Here is a 20,815-nt window from a genome sequence, read left to right on the forward strand (position 1 = left end):
AAACTCCAATTAATGATTGTTTAAAAGAAAAAAAAACAAGATGTCATTATGTCGGGATTGCTATTTGATTGTTTTTCAATCAGTGTCGATAAATATCAATATATCTGTAAGTATAATTAAATGCAATAACTGTGTGATATAAATTGCAATACTTTAAGTTGTCTGTGTCCTAAAGAAGCGCACTACAAGTGAAGTGTTTGCACTATAATCGCTGCGCCATAAAGTAACTTATAAAAAATAGTTCTTATCTTCACTTTTATCGTTTTCACAATAGTACCATAAAATGTTGTGATAAAAATTTTAACTCCATTTGTTTTCTGTTGGCACCCGATGGAAAAATAATCCAGTGATTGCAGGAATAATCCATGTATAAAGATATTAGAGCTGAAGCCGCAGGTTGAAAACCAAATATAAAACCTTTCGTTAGTTTCTTTGGAAGGAACTAACAAAATACTGCCATGACGATGTGTGTGGGAGTTGGGGGTGGAGGGGTGAGAAAGAAAAATATGTTTAGGGGTGAGGGTTAACAGACAGCAGTCCAGTCTGGTCCCACTGGGACCAACAAGCAAAACCAGCACAACCCATCAGTGGCCAACATGCCTCTGCACAACCTCCTGCTTTAAAGACACACACGCGCGCACGCGCGCGCGCACACACACACACACACACACACAGGGAGCTAATGGACTGTTATTAAAGACATGCATCATTCTACGTCACCTACCGACCACACATAAGCTGGAAAATGTCTGCATGAAGCTGCCCAAACTCCACCTAAGGCCGAACATCTTTTTTTTGTTGGTTTTTTTTTTTTATCTCAGCATCCCTGACATTTCTCATGGCGGCCTCTGAATGGCCTTTGTCCCGCCGCAAAGGTCCTGATTGACAGACGCCGTCACCTCTCGCGGAGGAACAATACGTCGGCGGGAGAAACGAGGAGTTGACCTTTTAGCCCCGACCGCACCCCAACATCATGGAGTCCAAAGTCCCCCCACCCCTACCCGGAAGTGGGGAGACACTTTTCATTTCTCCTCGCCGCTTCAGCAGACCTAATCTGATGATATTTTGCCGCTTCCTGTCAAAGATAGCTTTCAGGTGAAGTTCCACTCCAACAAAGAAAAAAAAAAAAAAAAAAAAAAGCACAATCTCCCACAGTGGACAATTATATTTGCTAAGCTTGACACATTCATCCTCTGATGGAGGACGGTGTTTCCTCACTTTTGTTTAGCATTCCTCCTCACTCGCCTGACTGCGCTTGTCAGCGTACAGTAAACATTTCATGGACCACCGGCGCTGTGATTTACCTCAGCGGTAACAGACAGGTTCAAGAGCCGGTTGGGCGATTTATTGTTTTTGTTGGTTCCTTAAAATAAAGCTGCTAACGCTCAACATCTGTGTGACTCTACTGAACGAGCAGAGGAGCAGACGCCGCGACGTGGGGAATGCCGGGTGTCAAAACACGTCAAAACATCCAGTGGAGCTCCTCAAACCCCGCCTGCGCCGCCGGCGGGCTGTCACTTGTTTTATCCCAACCAGTGAATCAGTCACCGTTTTGTTAGCGTAGCATCTGGAATATTTAACACTGCTCTTTCAAACGTCCCCCGTTTGTGTCGGATTGTCATTTATTTTAAACTTTGAAACTAGATGAACATGAAATGTGCAACACCATTATAAAGTTTAAAACCTGAAAAAGTAGTTGAAACCTAGCGTTTTCTCCCAATTTAGAAAACAGCGTAAGAACTTCAAGACGAGTTTGATCAGTCAGTTCAGAAAAGTGTTGTGTAAAAAATGTTCGCAAGTCGAATGAAACCTGTTCACTCCCTCACCTGTGCACCAAGAACCTCTGAAGAAGAGACGAGCGCAACTTCCTTCTTCACAAAATGGAAACAGAAATGGCGTGGCGTCAGATTATAGCGATTTTAGGACTTCTCCTCCTGCTTGCGCTTCACTGGAACGTTTGCTGAGGTTGTATTTACCCATAATGCCCTGCGCCATAGTCCGCTTCCTGCTTTTGAAGCCCTCTGCGGTTCGCTTAGCGTTCCAAACATTGGTTCCACACATCTTTACCAAAGCTTTACTCGAGTTGTGACAATAAGTGCTTCTGTCTCCTTCTAAATCACTGGGTTCAGACCTCCATTTACTGGAAAATATGTAAGTATTATGCTTTCCTGACTCTTAAAAATGACAGGAAACAAATGGTACGAGTACATTATCTTAACATTATGCTAGATGCTTTTGACCACAGACTCTTGGGGCCGTGGGTGGGCCCTCTGGAACTCAAAACACTCGTGATCTAATTCACGCAGTTGCATTCTGGTGTTTACGTTTCCAAAAGGTCTCAGACAATCGCTCCTGCTTAAAGAAAACGGACATAAAAGGCGCGTTTCCAGGAGAACGGGCTGCCTTCCTTACAAGGGCGCAGGACTCTCCTAAATTTCTCTCGGCTCGGCTGCAATTCAAGCCTTTTGTTTAATAAACAATTTGTCAGTGATGTATCGAACGCCAGCTCTAATTTGATTGTCCGTGAAATGTGCATGGAGGTGCTGCCTGCTCTCCGTCTCTCTGTCTGCCCAGCCAAAACTGATATTCCACCCTTCCTCTCCGTCTCTCTCTCTCCAACGTTGCAGGTGCTTGCGGTGCGCTTGCATGTGCATTTTTATAGTGCATGGAGCGATCCTCTAGGGTTTGCAATTACATCTAAATGGCATAATCGGACATGATGGATGATTGTTGCCTCTGCGACATGTCTAGACCTCGTCTCTGCCCGAGCAACAAGATTAGTTGCACACAGTTGCAAGGGATGAGAGATTTGCTCTGCTTTATTTTCTCCCTTTGTACCAGGACCCGGGCAAGGCTTAAAAACTATTTTACCAAAGACAAATCGACAGGTTCTCCAAGCAAACAGGCCGTTTTACTGCAGAATAGAAGACGGGAAATTCTCATGTCTCATTTAAAGTCTGGATCCTCTTATTCTGATGCAGGAACAAACCTAAAATCAAACTACATTGCGCATAAGCAGGATGGGAAAGGCAATATTGGGCTAAAATGACCAGGCACGTGTGCCTTTGCATCATTTTTAAACATTTTCACCAATAGGTGGCACTGTGGCATCAGAAGTTCACTCAGCAGCACATGTTAGAGACTGCGGCAGCCTCCCTGCAAGCAAAAGTCATCACACGCAGGATGGAAGGTAAGCCAAGGGTTGTTCTGCCTCTTAAAGTTCAGCTCACGGCTTACGCGCCACATCAGCCTTGCAAATAAAGGCTTTGGCGACGCCTAAAGGATCAATTTTGGAGTCTGAGGTAAGATGTTAAATGGACACCATAATTGGGAGATTTCAGTCTGACAAGTTCCTTCACAATTCTCGTAATTATCAGAGACAAATTGCGTCTTTCCACAGCCCGAGCTGCTCAAATTGAAACGTGAGCAATGCGAGGCGGGCAATTATCTGTAAAAAAAAAGAAAAAAAGAAAGATGAATCTTTATCTGACAAAGTGTAAGTGCTTGGGCCCCGACAGAGCTCGTCCGGGAGGTAAATAGAGAGTCGGGGCTTGCTTTGTCAGACGGATCTCCTAATTACCCCGGACGGTAAGGAAGCGAGAAGTGGAGACAAGAGACTGTCAGAAACAGAAAGGAGATGTCTTCTCAAGGAGGCATCAATTGAATGAGGTCATACAGGAGCTACTGTCACTCTGGCTGTCACCAGCCATGAAGAGGCATGTTCTGGAAAAGCGGCACTCTTGTGCCTTCTTGCTTCCTGTCAAATGAATCTTTGATTGCTCTTGTTCGCTGTTACCTAACTGAGGCGGAGGCGTCCAACAATCCTGGAAGCTGACCGGGGAATGCAAAGACTTTGTTTCTCATCGTCTTTTCTTTCTTTGCACTCGGCCGGTCGTTCAGAGGCATCGTGCAGATGTTTGCCTAGAAGAGGGAGAGAACAAAAAACAAGCAACTCAAAAATAGCAAGCGATCCCTTGGAGTCTGGGCTGTCATCACTGCGGATGTTTCGCGTGGAGAAGGGAAGAGAATGAAGGCAATTCTCCCTCTCCTGACCAGGAGGCCCCACATTGGAGCCCCTTTGTATCCCTCATACAACTTGAAATGAGCTGTAAAGTCAGCCTGGGTACCTGCTTTGAATGCATTCTGTTCACCGCTTTGATCAGACATACAGCTTTCCCAGACACGACTGATTTACCCGCCGTAGGGACAGGAGAGACTCCTGCGAGGCGCTGTGTGGATTGTGAAGACACAGCCTCGTATTTTTTAATCTGGGTCTGCATTCCTCAGCTTCAGAAAGTGGAAGTTTTCGCTGCGTAATAACTTTGAGTGAAAATGTCGCAGTTTATGCTAAGATGGTATTTGGTAATTCCAGCTGTATAGCTTCCTGTACAAAATCTATACAATCTTTCTTGATAAAAGATGCTGATTTACTAAGGAATAGAGCTATTCGCTTTTCTCAGGATAGGTCTGCCTGTCAAAATTACTCCAACAGTGCATTGATGATTCATGCAGGAGGTCACAAGAAATACCTGAAGGTCTCTCTTGTCTCATTTAAGATTGGTTTGAATGATTTGACAGGACAACAAGTCAGTGGGCAAGCTGCAAGGCAAACACCACTGCGAACCAAACAGAATTTGCCTAAACAAATCCCATCCAGATGATCCCCAAAACTTATGGGAAGATACATTAGACTAAATGGGAACTCTTTGTAGATGTACACCCTGTTAAACGTGTCATATTTCAAAAAATGACTGTCATACGTGCAGTCAGCTGTTTATGCCTAGAGAAAACTGTGTTAACTCATTAAATGGACCTTCAACTGTAAGTAGTATCTGGTCCATTGCAGTCCACTTACCTAAACCTTCTTTTTCCCCTTAGTGAGAACCACTGCTGCTTGCATATTTCAGTTTTTTTTCCTCCTCTAAATCTTCCCTCAGTTCCTTCTGCAGCCAGACATTAAAATGCAAACTCCCACGCCAATGTGATCACTGAGAACACGGCAGAAACAAACGACTTGGTGAAATAGCCGCTGGCAGAGACATCACTCCTGCCCCAAACGCTGGCAGCTCCCCTACTTCGGCACTGTAGGAAAGTACTTTCACTCCAACCCCCCTCGACTCTCCCCATGACATTCACAGAGATATTTACCTTGTAAAGATCCTGACATTTCGCTGTGCTCTCTAATAACATCCTGAAATATGAATAAGAGTGCAGAGAGAGAGTGGAGAGAAAGCTGGCAGAGCTTTTGTTAACAGGTATTGATTGATGCCGAGATGGGGGGTAAGGAAGGAGACGGGCCACGGGGAGCCACTCTTCACTGATCGTCTGTTAACCCTGTCCAAAAAAAAAAAAAAGTAAAAATCCTGCACTGGCCGGGAGCTTCGCTGGTGGCCATGCAGTCGTCTGTGACTTCCTTATGAAAGCAAAAACCCACCCGTTGGCGCAACTCGCGTGAAAGACCGATGGGGTTACAAGGCTCAGTCGATATTCAGGAGCGGCGGTGGCGACTGTGACTGTGCAACCAGAGGGACTCCTTCCTCATCCGAACAGGCCATTTGAATCTTTAAGCATCACCTGACTGACTCATTAAAGCAGTAAAAACACTACTCCTTATGCAGACATAAGCTGTCCGTATTGACACAGTGAAGCTTTCAGTGCAATTATCTCTCAGGTATGGCGTGCAGATTGATCGTAGACTTCAGTGGTGCAAATCTGTCTTCAAAGCGAACCGAATGGATGTGTTTTAGAGGAGCGTTTATCGAGGGAATGGGTGAAACTTCAGCTGTGGATTGAGTTTTTTCTGAAACCCCGAGCAGCAAATTATCTTCGATCATTAGGCTGTGCTCGCAGTACGATGTCTGACTATGGGAAAACTGAGCAGAACGCGGGAAAAGGCCCACTGTAAGTCGGGGTTTATTGCAGAACATGGAGGACACAACAGGTGGTCCCTGCTAATGGGTTTCAGAATGATGGATTAGCTCTTAATTAAGTTCGGTTAGATTAAGGAAGTATATGTGTCTGATCATCTGATTAATGGAGGATTCCTAAGCTCTTTGGAAAAGACTGGAATTTCACTTAAGTGTTCTGGAAAAGAATGGGGATAAAAAAAAGAAAATCTGGACAAATTCCAGATTTTCCAGAAATTCCAGAGGAGAAATGTTAAACGTTGTTCACGATAACTCACTGGATCTCAACAAGTCAAAAACAAATGATCTTACCGTTGATTTTAGACATAGTTAGAGCAGCTAACGGGGTTAGCATTGAGAAGGTTGAGGTTGTAGACTCGAGCGACGTTCAAAACTGGTCAACAAAGGATTTATTTTTGTGCATGAATGTATGGAATGGACAGCTACAGCTACTACTGAAAGTCAGAGGTTCTGGAAGAAGCTGTCAAATTTTAAACTTTCCGAGCCAGACTTTTGAAGAAGTTCTTCATCATGAGATTAGACTGAGCTAAAATTAGCTTTTATTCCACACATGATACTGATATCTTCACTGTTTATGAGCCTGAAGCTCTCATAATAATAATAAAAAAAAAAAACAACAAAAAAAAAAAAAAAATTTCTTGAGGAGCAACTCAATCAATACAAGTCAAGTAGTTCTCTTATGGTGAGTCATCTTCTTGTGGTAGTTGAGAACTCAATAAAACTTGACGATTCATAATTGCTATGCAGCTTAAGCCTTTAGGTCTTAAAATGCCGTCCTGATGAGAAGAGTCAGAGATATTATGTTGTAATTTTTTTCTCTAGGTTCAAATAAAATAATCTTATTTTGATCATGTTTATTGTGTATTTAGCCACAAACACACATTTACCAAAATGTATATGGGTGGGTGTGATTTTTTTTTGTTTGTTTGTTTTTGCCTGCTGAAACACAAAACCAACAAGACAACTTGATTAGAAATCATGTCGACTTGTTGGTTTTGTCCATTTTTATCTTAAAACTTTCAGCAGAATTTCATTTTGGGGTTTTCGGTTTTCAGTTTTCAGTTTTTGGTTTTCGTTTTCGTTAGGGTTTTCCGTTTCTTCTTTGTGTGCAGTTTGGCTTCTGGGTGACCGAAATTGAAAAAAAACACCTGGACCAACTCTCATCCACGAAACGACCTTCAGGCTGGTTGGATTGAACAGCTGTTGCCCAGAGAGTCCTTCTATCATCAGGAATAAAGACTAAACAGTGTGCAAAAGAGATCTGAACTATTCCTCCTTAAATCTGACTTTGTATTGACCAATGCAAAACAACACAAGCATTGTGCAGATACGAAATTAACTTGAATGTAGAGATGAAAGTAAAGGAAAAAAGGAGCACCTGGAGTTTTTTTTTTCTCAACCAAGACACTTTCTTGCCCAACTGTAAGAGCCGTTTTTTTTTGGGGGGGGGGGTTTCATGATTGCTGCAATCAACAGAAACCTCAGGGAATTTAAAATGAGCGCATACATTACCGCACTTTATTTAAAACCTCCAGGAACTCACGATGACTGCATACAATAATATATTCTTATTTTAACGACGTGTAATTTGTTGCACACGGTGGCTCGGGATAATTCCTCCCTTCCACGGCACTAAAAAACCAGTTTAGGGGGAAATTAGAATAGATTGTTTTTAATGGAAGATGGATGGCTTTACTGCAGGCTGCCGCTGAATCAATACGTGGCCGCAGTCTGCGAACTGCGCTGCATCATTTGCAGAAATTACTCCCCATTGATTGGGTGTTATCAGTCATTTTAATTCAATTTTGAATGACTGTAAGGGAGCACGGAAATCTGACGGGTGTACGTTTCTTCTGCGTGTGACGGCGTTTCTGCTGCAGAATATTGGAAAAGAAGCGACGGAAGAGCAATTTTGAACTCCTCCCCGGAGCAAAACAGGAAATATGCCAGCTTCCGGTTGTGTTCCATTCGCCGTAATGCAAACAACCCAGGGGCTTGTCAGGCTGGGTTTGCTGAGAAGTAAAAACTCTCTGGGACAACAGGTGGGTGAGCTCAGCTGGTTCTTTATCTGTCAAAAGTTTTAGGAACTGTGAGAGTGGGATGATCGGGTGTAAGGGTCAAGCAATCAAGTCAAATGCTGTGCTAATGAGCTTGAATTATGCCATTAACCACCCACATGCTGTTGACTCTCAAGCTCCTATTGATTTATTTTTTTTTTTGGCTCAGACAAGCTGCTCCTCTTCTGCCCACTCAACAACCCTCCACACTCGTCTTTTTCTTGATCCCTTCCTTATCTTTCGACGTTCCCTCTGACCTTTTCTACCAGTCGCATCATTTCCTTAACCGTGACACATCCATGATTTCTCGAGATCCGCCTCTCTCTTAAGCTCGAGAGGATATCAGATTACGAAAAAAAGAGAGAAAGAATAAGAAAATGGGGGGCGGGGGGAAGTGTCTATTCAGGGTTTGCCTCTGCAGCAGGATCACCTGGAGGGTAGCTGGTCTTACCGCTGCACTGATGAAGTAATCAAGCGGGGCATTGAGTCTTCCACTGGAGTCTGCAAGAATTTAAACTCTGATCTCTCTGAAGAAGCGGGGGATGGACTTCCTGTTCTTCACGGTTCAATTTGCAGGATCAAAAAAAGGCAGCAAAGAGCACAACGATCCTTTAAACCGAACCTGGGATGCTCCTGAGGCTGAAAAGACGGAGTTGAATTGGTCGCCAGTCCAATGGTGAACCCTGGAAAAGCCACACACGCACAAGCAGAGCATGTAAAGTTTTTCTTTTGCGGCCCTTGAACTGGTTTATTTAAATCAATCTGGGTTACCTCAGTTTTCTTGGGGCAAAACCTGCCTCCCTGCATCAATATGTCCAGTTTGCCTAATTGTCCCTTCCACCCTGCAGGAGACGTAATGTCCATTACCAAGCACAAACTGACTGATGAACTGAAATACCGATACAGACACTAATAGAGTCATTTTTACTTGGCCTGATTGCTGCCATTTTAACTGAGAGACCACAGTTAATCCATATCAGGTGGAAGATTTCTGATTAATTCCTGAGTTCTGGAGTCCATCAAGGCTGTGTGTTCAGTCCATTGCCTTTCTTCACCATTAAGACACAAAAAGTATATCCAAACATGAGCAAAACATTTGATTTCTTTCACAATACTCCTGGTATCTATAAGGGTAAAGGGCCATAGCTACCCGGGAATAAAATATGCAAATATCCTAAAAACGTTTACGACCCCCTATTTTAACAGTTCAGACACCAAATTTACCTAGACCTCCCTAATTCAGGTCTCTACAAGACACCTTTTCTACCAACAGCCGTCGCCATCTTCAATAACTCTTTGAAGAATCTGAATTAATGAGTTACAACAACATTTAATTTCCCTTTGGGATTAGTAAAGTATTTTTGAATTAATACGCACAATGGAAGCCTTCTTAGCGCTTCCCTTCCACAGATGCTAATATCTACAGTCTTCCTTATCTCTGGTCTTTAGGTTACAGGCTGGATTGACTAATATAACATTTCTGTATCAAAAATCCAATTTTTAATTGGCTCTATGCAATATTTCAATTATCTGTGAGATTATAAATTCTGGGTTTTCGTCACCTGTAGCCATCATCATCAAAATTAGCAGAAGTGAAGATTTGCTGAAGATGTGCGTGTGATGAATCTACACAATGTGTGAGTTGAATCTGTCTGTGTGTGTGCGTGTGCGTGTGCGTGTGCGTGTGGGTGTTGGTGTGACAGCCTGATTTACAGACCACTGGTGTGTTTAATGGAGCTGATAAAGCAATGATCGCTCATCCGATCCTTTTCTTTTTCCCCTCCTTCTACCCTTTCCGATACGGCCAGCTGTCTCTCCAAGCTCGTCGCCGTAACGCAACAAGCTGGCCACACACACACACCCCAAAGTCTCTCCACGCATGCCCAAATACTGCGTTATGGGGGATAATCCAATGACAGCCAATTTTGCTGGAGGGATAGTGTTTTTTTTTTATTTTTTATTTTATTCTTTATTTATCCATCACTTCTGCTTTTACAAGGCAATTTGTCGGCTGGCCAGCTGGAGGAGGGAAGCATTAACCCAGACTCCCATTACCACGACTCCCTCCCTCCTCTCATCGCGATACCTGCTCATCCTTTTAAGATTAAGCCACCTCACCCCCCCCAAAGAGTGTCCACTGTAATCATGAAAGTGTCACATTTCAGCTGAGAGAGAAGAAAACCGTGGCTTTAGGGGTTATTCTAAAAATCCACCACTGTTAGTTCTCTTCAGCTTTTTTCTTTTCTTTCCTTTCCCTCCACTTAATGCTCTGTTTTCTTTCTTCTTCTCCATTTGCATTCCTCCTCTTTCCTCCACTATGTCTTTCCTCTCCTCTACTCTCCTCTCCAGCCTTGTTAAGCCTCTGCCTCCTCTCTCTGTGACAGTGGTTCAATAAGCAGCGCCTCCAGAGCGCTCCTGCTCAGTCAGTGGCCAATTACCCAGTCACACCGGCCCGTCCTCTGGGACGGACAGGATTAGCAGGATCTGTCGTTCGACCGGCAACCGGCCGTACGCTCACACACATCCAGAGCAAGTGGACACCTGTCACTTAGACGCGAGGTCAGACGAGTTGTGGGATCTTTTTGCAATAAAAAAAAAAAAAGTGGCTCAGGCGCCACCATCTTTTACTCCATCGGGCAATTTGACAGGTCAGTGAAGGGAAGCGCAAGAGAGAGAGGAGGGTTGGCTGTATCAACTGCATGAAAGCAGAGAGCATGCTCCAGTGGAGCAGGTGGTCAGCAAAGCGGTGCTGATGGATGAGACCTCACCTGCAGCGGGTTTTAGCGTTGGGTACATTGGATTTGCAACCTGATTACTGCAGCAGCGAAATCGGCAAAGGGAGCCTAATGTCCCCTAATGTTGATTTCAAACATTTTATTTATCCATTTCTTTTTCAGATCATCAATCAAACTTTGTTGAATATTCACAAACATCTTAGTAAATTGTCTGTTTAGTGGAATCTAAGACTGGACTTTAACTAGGCCACCCATAAAAGTGTCATTTTGATTTTTTTACTATTCAGAAATGGACTTTCTGGTGTGTTCTTTGGGTCGTCCCTTTCCGCAGCTCAAGCGTGATTCAGTTTAAAGTCATAAACAGATGTAGGATTTTCTGAATTCGTGTTTCCATCAATAATAGTGACGAACCAATCAAAAGCCTTACAAGCTTATTTTTTGATCTGTGTGAAGAAATTTGGAGCACCCAGAGAAAACTGACTGGAAAGCGTCATTGTTCCAGCTACACTAATAATGTGTTAAATGATGGTTAAAGTTAAAATATCAATACATTTTCATACCTTTAAAGAAAATAATTTGCCATACTGTACTGTTATTTTCAGGGTCAAGACCTCAAATGCTGTTTTATCTCGTTTCTTTGAAGAACAATTCTTTGAATAATAGTCTTTTCTTTCCTCAGCTCAATATCTACAATTTTTTATTTTTTTAAGCATGAGGCTATTCTTCACCACTGATACAATCTCAATTCTTTCTCCATATGAACAACCGCGTTGCCCAGGGCGAACGCATTACTCATCCGCCTAAACCTTCCCAGGAACAACACCGGCGTGATTATTTTGCCGTTTTGTTTCCAGTGAGCGCCGCCAGCCTGGATGCGCCTGAACTTCCTCAGCCCACACAGATTCACCACAGGGAGAGCATATGGTTAAAAAAAACAAAACAAAAAAAAAAAACACTGAACTTCATTTTGAATTCTCCCCAAGACCTCAAAGTTTCCAAAGATACCAAACATGTCAGGCTGAATTACAATGACATGAGCGTACGGCGCTCCCCGAGGCCAGGAGAGCCGTACGTATGTGTGAACGGAGGTTGAATGTTTTGTAAACCTGGTGGAAACGCAGCACATGTTTTTCTAAGTCGGAGGGGAAACTGAAGAGCATTTTCACACCAGAAAGAAAAACATGTTAAGCATGTCCAGATGCTGTGAAGACCGATGGCTGCTGGGAGTTTGGGGACTTCCTTTCTTTTTGCCTCTCAGATGTCAGAGTCGAGTTTGTTTGCAAAACCGCAAAGAAATAAGAACCCATTGGTCAGTTCTGATAGTTTTGGGTAAAAATGAATAAATATTTTAATGAGGACGCTTAAAAAAAGACTTTTGTTCAACTAGATGATCCGTTATAGCGGTATGCAGAAATCTAAACCTCTGAGCAGCTGATTACTGTCTCAAAAGACAAAGAATGTAAATTTGACCACTGTCACATGTCAATCATTTACTCTTCTTCCACTTAACTACACACTACGTAGTGTTCACCTGAAACTGTTTGCAACAAAAATGTAAAAAGGATTAAAAGAGCAGCATTATGTTTTTTTTTCCTGACAGATATTGGTATTTCCTATCACAATCAAGTAACTCTTAACTTCAGTTGTTATAAAAATGCTACATATATTAAATATGACTTAAAAGAAATTTTACTTCGATATTTAACACCTTGAAATTGGGCATCTGTCTCTTTAAAAGCTCCTGAAACTCCGCCCTCAGGAAGTCATCACAACGTTGCTTGTCTGTGAACCCTTTAATGACGTTTTAACCAGAGTTGTACTGAAAAGTAGCTCCTACAATGAACTCAGCAGGTCCACCAGGTGTTTGCTAATTGCTTCTGGCTAGTCTGAAGGAGCTGAGTGGGAGAGGGCGACGCACACACAACTTGGAAGCTGGGAAACTGCGTTTTGCACATCTGAATGGTTGCCATGGAGATTAAAGGATTTCTCAAACATGCATGAAAGAATCAAAGCAGCACCCCTTGTATGTTTTTGATGAGTGAATAACATTATAAAGTGATGCAAAGCTTAAAAGAGTCACTTTTACGTCATAGTAAAATCCAATTTCTACTTGTTTTACAAAAAAAAACCTTATCCATAAATGTCTCAACTGGAGCTTCATAAATTTCTTTTTTCAAATTTCTTTTGAAACCAATACACACACACACACACACACACACAAAAAAGAATAAATTGCACCAGTCTTAGATTTGAACAATAGCTGAGAGAGAGAAGTTAGACAGCATGATGGGATCAATATGAGCTATTTCTATTGTTAAGGGAGCTGAAGTCTGCTATTACCGCTTCCCGCTTCTGAATCACTCCTTCGAAGAGCAAAACTGTCACAACAGACATAACTGACATCATTCTATTGCTCATAGAAATAAAAAAAAAGCACAACTCCTTACATCAACGAATGGGAACCAAATAGTGTCAAAATTACTATCATTCCCTTACTCTCCTCCTGAAAAGGTCCTTTTGATGCGAATTGAATTAAAGAGGTGTCTCCAAGTAATTAAGGGAATTATCCCTCGACTGAATTGTAGGCTTGGTTGAGGAGCTACGTTGCACGGATTGCACACTAATTTCAGAGGAGAAGCAGGGCAGAAATAGCTTTTCCTTTTATCCAGAAGCGAAGGGTAAGCTTGGACTTAACCCGGCGATCGACCCGTGAGGCCAGCAGCGGGGCCGAGAAGTTATTTTCATGCTGCGGCTGCGTTGTCTTCATCCATATTTATATAACTGCTTTGGGAAAATGTAGTTGTGATTTGAGAAGGTGAGAAAAAGAAGATAGAGATTAGAAAAAGGTGTAATTATTGGCAATTTGGCTTTGTTTGTTGATTAGTTTTAGGAAGTAAAAACCTTTGATTCAAGTGAATTTTCCTGCAAACGCTGTGCTTTGGATTATTTGAATTGGGTTTCTCAGGGGTAGTTATGAACAGTCAATATCTTGGCGATATCAGCAATAATTAAATTAATTATGGCAGGATTTGTCTTTCATACATAGGGACATATTTGAGGCACATCCCCCACGCCCCTCTCATTTTCTCAGAAATTTCAAATATTATATATCACAGAGCAGATGATGACTGTTCAGAATGGTGTACCTGAGCTTACTTGTGGAAAATTGAGTGCTAGCAAAAATGTACACCAGCAATAATCTCGGCTGATTCAATAAGTTGGAGGGTGAATTCTAACAGCGCGAAGATGAAGTCAGTTACTTGTTCTTCCAGAGTCGCTTATGATTAAGCTACTGGATATGAGACACAGGAAGTTTCTTTAGATGTGCTACAAAGAAAGATGGCAGGCTTATTGCAGAAAGTCCTCTTTTTTTAGATAATTCTCTGAGAAACTGAATTTGTGGTTTTAATGAGCTGTAAGCCATACTCATGAAATAAAGGAAATGCTTAAAATATATATTTTTTAAATTGACAGGATATGATGAATTTTACTTTTACTGAAAAAATAAGCCCATTAAAGCCAACTTATTAAAATGAATCCGTGTGAAAGGAGTTAAAAGTTTGAAAACCATTGATTATCTTCTGATTCACAATTATGACCTGTAACTGTTTTAATAAAGAAAATATGTAGAATTTTGTAGTCGAGACATGGTAAAATATGGTCGCTTTTTATTAACCAAAAGGTGTAATTTTGCACCAACCTGCTGATTTTCGACCTGTTTCAGGAACGTGATGCGGCCTGAAAAGAGAGCTCGTGTTGACACGACTTACAAAAATCATCAAAGATCGTCTCGTATGTCAAAAACAAACGTGAACGTGAACGTGAAGTCGGTGTGCGTATGTTTGGGCTCCTGCTGCACAAAAAGGCCGTTTCAGTTCCACGCTTTGTGCTCCGAACGATCCCGTCTCCAGAATCAGGGAAACGCCGCGTGTAAATGACCTCGTCAAAAGCGTGGCACCAATCAAAACGGCGCGGTCGCCATGACAACCCCGCTCCCAAATCAAACGGCCGAGGCAGCCAGCTCGCCGCGTAGCGGCTGCTGGGTGGCACACGGTCATTACCTGTGCCCCCGTCCCTTTGTGTTGCGAGCAATCACAGCCTATTCACAGCCCGCAGAAACGGCGCGCCTTTTCTCTCTGGAAAAATGATCGAATCTCAATTTTAAAAAAAGAAAAGAAAGAAAGTAGCATCATGCTGCTTCTACTGCGACAAGCCTAGACCACTTTCTTCCTCTTGACATCGATCGTGGCCGCTCTCGCCACCTCGCTATTGAATCAGTGCCCGGGCAGGTCGGCGGAATGGCAACTTGTGTCGCGTAGTCACGCCTGTGAAGAGATCACAATCTGGACCCCAAACTAAGACAGGAGATTTAAATTGGGGGCAGACGGGTTAAAAATAACTCGTATCTCTCTAGTCTCGCAGTGTGTTAGTCGGGAGAAGTCATTTCTCAACTCTCTGATTCTCCGTCTCCTGAAAATCTGAATTGCGGCGGTGGCTCCGATTGAACTCCAGTCGACGTTTAAACTCATTCCCGTTCTGCACGGCCCGGTCTGCCTCCCTCGCTCTCCCCTCGCCGAGGCGATGGGAACGTCGTGTGGGTTACCCTCCGACCCAGTTCCGCATGCAAATCAAAGCTGGATCAAAACCAGGGGTTGTCTGATGAACTAATTATGCAGTAATTGTTCTGGTCTAGACTGGAGATCCATTGTGCGAGATGACTCTTTGTGTCTTCTTTGTGCTGATTTGGAATGATAATTAGTTTTTGTTTGATTGGCAGGAGGGTAATTTTGATCTCTCTTTTTTTTCCTGTCCGAACCTCCAACTATTCATCTCCCATTGAAAAATGCAGCTCAATCCGTCTCGTACTGTAAGCTAGAAACCTTTAAACAGGTTATTCGGGGTTAAGTGACAAGGCCAGACTGTTATGCATTCGCAATTAGTGTATTTGCATAACTTAATTGGTGGCGTTTGGCCGATAGATTGTCATTAGTTCTCTCATCACTGCTGGCACATCCAGGGAAGGGCCGAATGTGCAGACACCTGCACCCAAAGCGGGGTTTTGTGCGCGTCCAGACAAAACATTGTTCTCTGTCACAACCTCTTCAGGACTCCCACAGTTTTTCCACTTATGAAGCGGCAACATACCCTTAGAAGACCAGTCAAAACAGACTGTCGACCCCGCTTGAAAGGTAACATCACCCTATAATGAGTCTTTGTTATTACAGTACAGCCTTTCTTGACTTTCTGACTTTTTGACCTTTGACTTATAGGCTGAAACCAATTAAAAGACCTCCAGGCTGTTTGTTAGCAATGGGGAAGCCATTTAAGAATATATTTGCAAAGTATCATTACTCTTTACACTAATACACTCTTGTATGATTGATGATGTTGCATGTTGAGAGAACTGTTTATGATTTACAATTGTAGTGTTATTTTTCCCCTACAATTTATTAAGTTTGTCATTATCTTAAAATCTAGCCAAAATGTTGGTCGGAACCACAACCAATGGAAATCAAGGGTTGTAAAGTGAGTTTTTTTTTTAAAAAAAGTACATGTAAGTAGAAATTAAGAGTAAGAGTTGAGTATTTTTATCCCTTTTTTTGTTAGCAACCGCTAGCATAACCAGTTGGTTCTGTTTCGGGACGACAGTGAAGTTGATGATGCGAAGCAAGATTATTTTTAAAATGACATAAAAATACAGAAAATTAAAGTCTACCCTGACCATCCTCTTTACGAGACTGTCATAGAAAGTGTCTTCAGTCATTCAATGTGATACAGACTGCTACAGGAGATCTTTCCTGCCCACAATCATCACCATCCGGAATAACTACTTAATTAAACGAGTTACAACATTTAACTTCCTTCTGGGATCAATGAAAGTGTTTTTTCAATTTGAATTTGAAAACCCCCAGACAATAAAGGCTGACACTAATTAACTGTAAACATAACCCATATGTACCAGAGTCTCCTGTAAACACGCAGGAGCTACTTTTGAAATCACCTGCTTGACAGCGCAGCAGGAGACGGGCTGCCAGGGGAGATCGGGCAGAAACGAGGAAGTAAGATGGAAGTGAATGACACCGCTGGGGCATCTCTGAAATGCAAAGGAAAAAGGTGCCATTTTAGAGCCATTAAAGGGTTTCAATATGTAGCCCCCCTCAACACACCCCCTTTTTCCACATTCACTTTCTTTTCCCCTGTAAGCACTTAGGCGCCCCCCTCCTCTCTTCACCTTTTCCAAAACGTTGCTTCTGCCTAGCTTGCTTTTGTTGCTAACGTCGCTCCATAATTGTCTAAATCGATGTTCGGCAGTCCCCTCTTCTGTGATTAGGCGGAAAATGAGGTTATGTGGCAGTTGTTGCCATGGTTTCGAAGCGGCGGATTTCAAAAAGGAAGATCTTCCCCCTAACCCTCTCAAAGCCACGAGGCCGCCATGCCGTAATGATCTTAAATTAAAACAACTTTTTTCGTCTTAGTGTAAGTTTTTTAATTACCCAGCGAACTGCCTCTGTCGGGAAGAGACCAGGAGGAAAATGAGACAAATACAGAGGCAGAACAAGCTCGGGGGTGAAAGAATGAGTGAAAAACATGGCTCAATGTGCCAAAGTGCTAATTTGATCCATTAGGGGATGCATGTGTGCGAGAAGAGGAAAGAGTGTGTGATGTGCTACCTGCCTGCAGAATATATAAAGTCTCATTCTCACCCATCAATGAGCGCGGCGAGGAGGGTGCTTTGTCACACTCCGGCTTCGGCTGAGAAAAATCTAATTAGACTAATTAGGTGTGTGCAGCAGCAACAGTTGAAGATGGAAAGAAGAAGTCCCTCTTTTGTGGCTGCGCTGCCGCGGAGAGCGAGAAAACGCACTTCCTGTTCAGGAAGAGTGTGAAAATATCTGCCGACGAACTGGTGCGGTTGATAACTTCACATCTCTGATTACCTGCAGGCTGTTTTCCCTCCAGCTTCTGTGACCTCTTGACCCGGAAGATCATCAAATAAGCAACTCTGGCTTCTTGCCAGTGGAGCTCATTCAAAAGCAAATGATTAACAGAACCCCTTCGTCTTTACTTTGACCTGCTTCCCCTGCGACTGAATTGTTCTTCGCAAACACAACAGAAAGACAAACACCAATGTGCACTCTATCAGTTTGAACCGCAAAGGGGAAATTTAAATAAAAACTACAAAAAACTGAACATTGAAATCAGGACAACAGTGTTTTTAAAGATGGATTGTCCTGTTTCAATCAGTCTGGTGCTCCTGACTGTTGAAGTGAGAGTGAACAACATGCTTTTGATTGTTGAGAGCGATTCATGAAGGTCCCAACAGAATTTGAAATCCGACAGGAAAAAAACAAAAACCAAATAAAAGTCAGCCTCTCCTGTTTTTCAGGATTCTGCAGTTGTGGAAATTTGTGTGACTGCAGAAATCCTGCAATCAACAGAACATATCTCTGTGAGTTTATTGCAAAAATGGTTAAAGACATTTGAGTCTCACTTGCTGACGGCATTGCATCAGTGGCGTCTGAATTTGCTTGTTAAAAATGCCTCTATATGTTTGTGCAAATTTGTTGGTTTGCTGAGGGTCACTGTCCGTTTGCATCCTGGCTTTAACTTCCTATCTACTGTCTTGAGATCTTGCTTTAACATTTCCACTGAATGTTCTTTCCCGCAGGTTGGAAACGGTAACCATGACTCCAACTTCCTCTCGCTGTCTGCTCACTTCTCTTTGTGCTCTGCATCCAGCCTAAAAAGGAAGTGGAGTACTTCACAAAGATCCATTTAGTGTTTTTTTTTCTTTTTCCAAAAGCCAATTTGCATCTTTTTCTGTCAATACATGATGATGCCTATTTTGCTCTGAACAACTGCGATAATCCCAGACAACAATTTTAAGCAACTTTGGCTTTTGTGGTTCCTAGGGGGAGCACTTTTAGCAGTAGGTTTTAGGCCATTTGCAGCTGTCACACACAAAAGAAATGCAATTTTGAAGCATGAATATCATACCTGCTGTCGAAAATGAAATCCTCGTGCTGAACAGAGCTCGTGTTTTGGAGCTCGAGCGCTATCTTTCCCCACGTTTTCGACAGCGAGAGCGGGTCTCTGTGAGTAATCCCTGATACCGATTCAGACTCCGTAATTGTAAAGCATCGCAGCAGGAAGTGAGGCAAGTCTCGGCTATCGACCGGCTTCAGTCTCATACTGAGCTAAAACACAAGGGTGGTGGCACTGCCGCTGAGAACATGTCAATTTTGCTCTTTAGAAAAGGAGCGCTGCTCGGAGGCTGAAAGCAAATCAACATGGCTATCGACCCAGGCAACCCAGCTCGGCAAATTGCACTCAAAGCGATGAACAAAACAACAAAAACCATCACTGGGTTGTTATTGACGAGCAACACTTTGGCTAGTGTGCCTCACTTCCAAATGAGGGAGGGATTCAAAAGACTCAAAGCCAGGAAAAAGAAAAAAGAAAGAAAAGGCTCAATAGACCATTCAAAGAGTATCCACTTGTAGCAGAGTTTGAGCTGAAATATGACTAAAATGAGGCAAAGTCTTCAAGCTGGATTTGCTCAACAGTAGTAAACACCGGGGCATGCTGAGAGCTCACCACTCATGGAGAACGTGACATCATGGAATCACATAAGGGAGCAGTGAAGGTATGCAGGCGACGCCACGGCAAGGGAATGCGGCCAAACCTGCTTATTCCTTTTAAGACTGGCGAGCTTCTGTTACGTAAAAGTAAACAGAGCAAATCTACCCTGTTCTACAACCGCGCTCCAGCTGACAGGGCCTTAGTTCAAGACCAAATTATAGAGCACATGAATTGGCAGCCCTGTTACAACATACATAAAAAAAGTCTTGAAATAAATTCAGTTTTTGGCGCATCAACGTAATCTCACCTTGGAAAGTGTCTAAAACTCGACCTTTAATTTGAGAATATTTACTTATCAGGCAAAACATCCCAATTTATTATTTAATATTTCATATCTTTTACAGTCTCCTTCAATTGTATTTTAAGTTAATCCAACATATATTTTCAGTTGTGTTAAATGTATGCTTTTGTAAATACTGTTGCCAGTGTTAGCTAACATGCAAAATGTAGCATTTTAGCAAATTTTAGAACATAAATAATTGCGGTGTGCTGTTGAGAGGTAGCGCGAGAACCCTTCAGACAAAAGCTATTTTGATGTAGCCGTCTGTGTTCAGAGGTTCAATTCACAATGTTGGGACATTTTCTGTCTTCTGCCTTCCTCTTTCCATCAATTTCCATTCTAATACTGCTAATAAAGCCCACTGGCACAACAAAAATCTTAAAAAAAAAAAAAAAGCTAACCAGCTTCCAAGTGTTAGCCAACATGTTGAAGCAAGCATGCTAGCTAAAACTAGTATCCTTGCATATATTCTAACTTGCTAATGTTAGCTAATGTTAGCATTTTAGCTAATTCTTGTTTAAAAGTTGCTGGAAGCACATTGGATGGTGTGGAGAATCATCTGTTCTCCATGCTGAGTTCTTGATGTATGAGACTGAAAAAGAGTCAGTGAGTTGAATTTATGAATTCCATTTATTAATACCAAAATACAACTGGAGCATTTGTCATGCCACCTTTAGGAGGTAACAGACAAAATGGCACCCAAGAAGAGTTTGTGATGTAAATTTGTTAGCCTCTAAGCTACGCCCCAAAGAGGGCATTCCCTAGTGTGTCATTTCCTCTAAGCATAACTCTCATTTCCATTTCCTAACACGTCATTTTCTTTAGGTGTAGCTAAGCAACTAGCTAAAAGAGATAGAAGGAAAAAAACAGAATTTATTTATTCTCAACAAAGGTGTAAGTTAATGTGAGCCAACTTGCTTGATTTAGCATGTTAAAACAGTATACAAAAGAAACATATCTCAGGTAGATTTATAGGCTGCAATAACTGATATGAATGATTTTGCTAAAATATTTTTAAACACAGTTTATTTTCCCTGATGAATAAATGCCCTCAATAGTAACTCAATAGTATGAGTTTGTCTCATGCATATATTGGTTAAAGTCTCAAAGCATGCAAGATCGTAACAATAAAAGCTCCAATATCAAGTTCATTCTCAGTTTATCCTTCACTTG

General features: G+C 42.3%; 1 long non-coding RNA gene across 1 annotated transcript; it reads right to left on the reverse strand.

Moving 5' to 3' along the window:
• Positions 1-690: 690 nt before the first annotated feature.
• Positions 691-17,034, reverse strand: LOC106957523 (uncharacterized). The gene is made up of 4 exons (XR_001426965.1): positions 16,952-17,034; positions 16,721-16,813; positions 3,797-3,921; positions 691-1,075 (listed from the first exon to the last, which is right to left on the reverse strand). It is a non-coding gene; the product is annotated as an uncharacterized LOC106957523 (long non-coding RNA).
• Positions 17,035-20,815: the final 3,781 nt, after the last annotated feature.

Source organism: Poecilia latipinna, unplaced genomic scaffold (genome assembly GCF_001443285.1).
Source record: "Poecilia latipinna isolate Pla-1442-1.1 unplaced genomic scaffold, P_latipinna-1.0 Scaffold912, whole genome shotgun sequence".
Classification (NCBI taxonomy): Eukaryota; Metazoa; Chordata; class Actinopteri; order Cyprinodontiformes; family Poeciliidae; genus Poecilia; species Poecilia latipinna.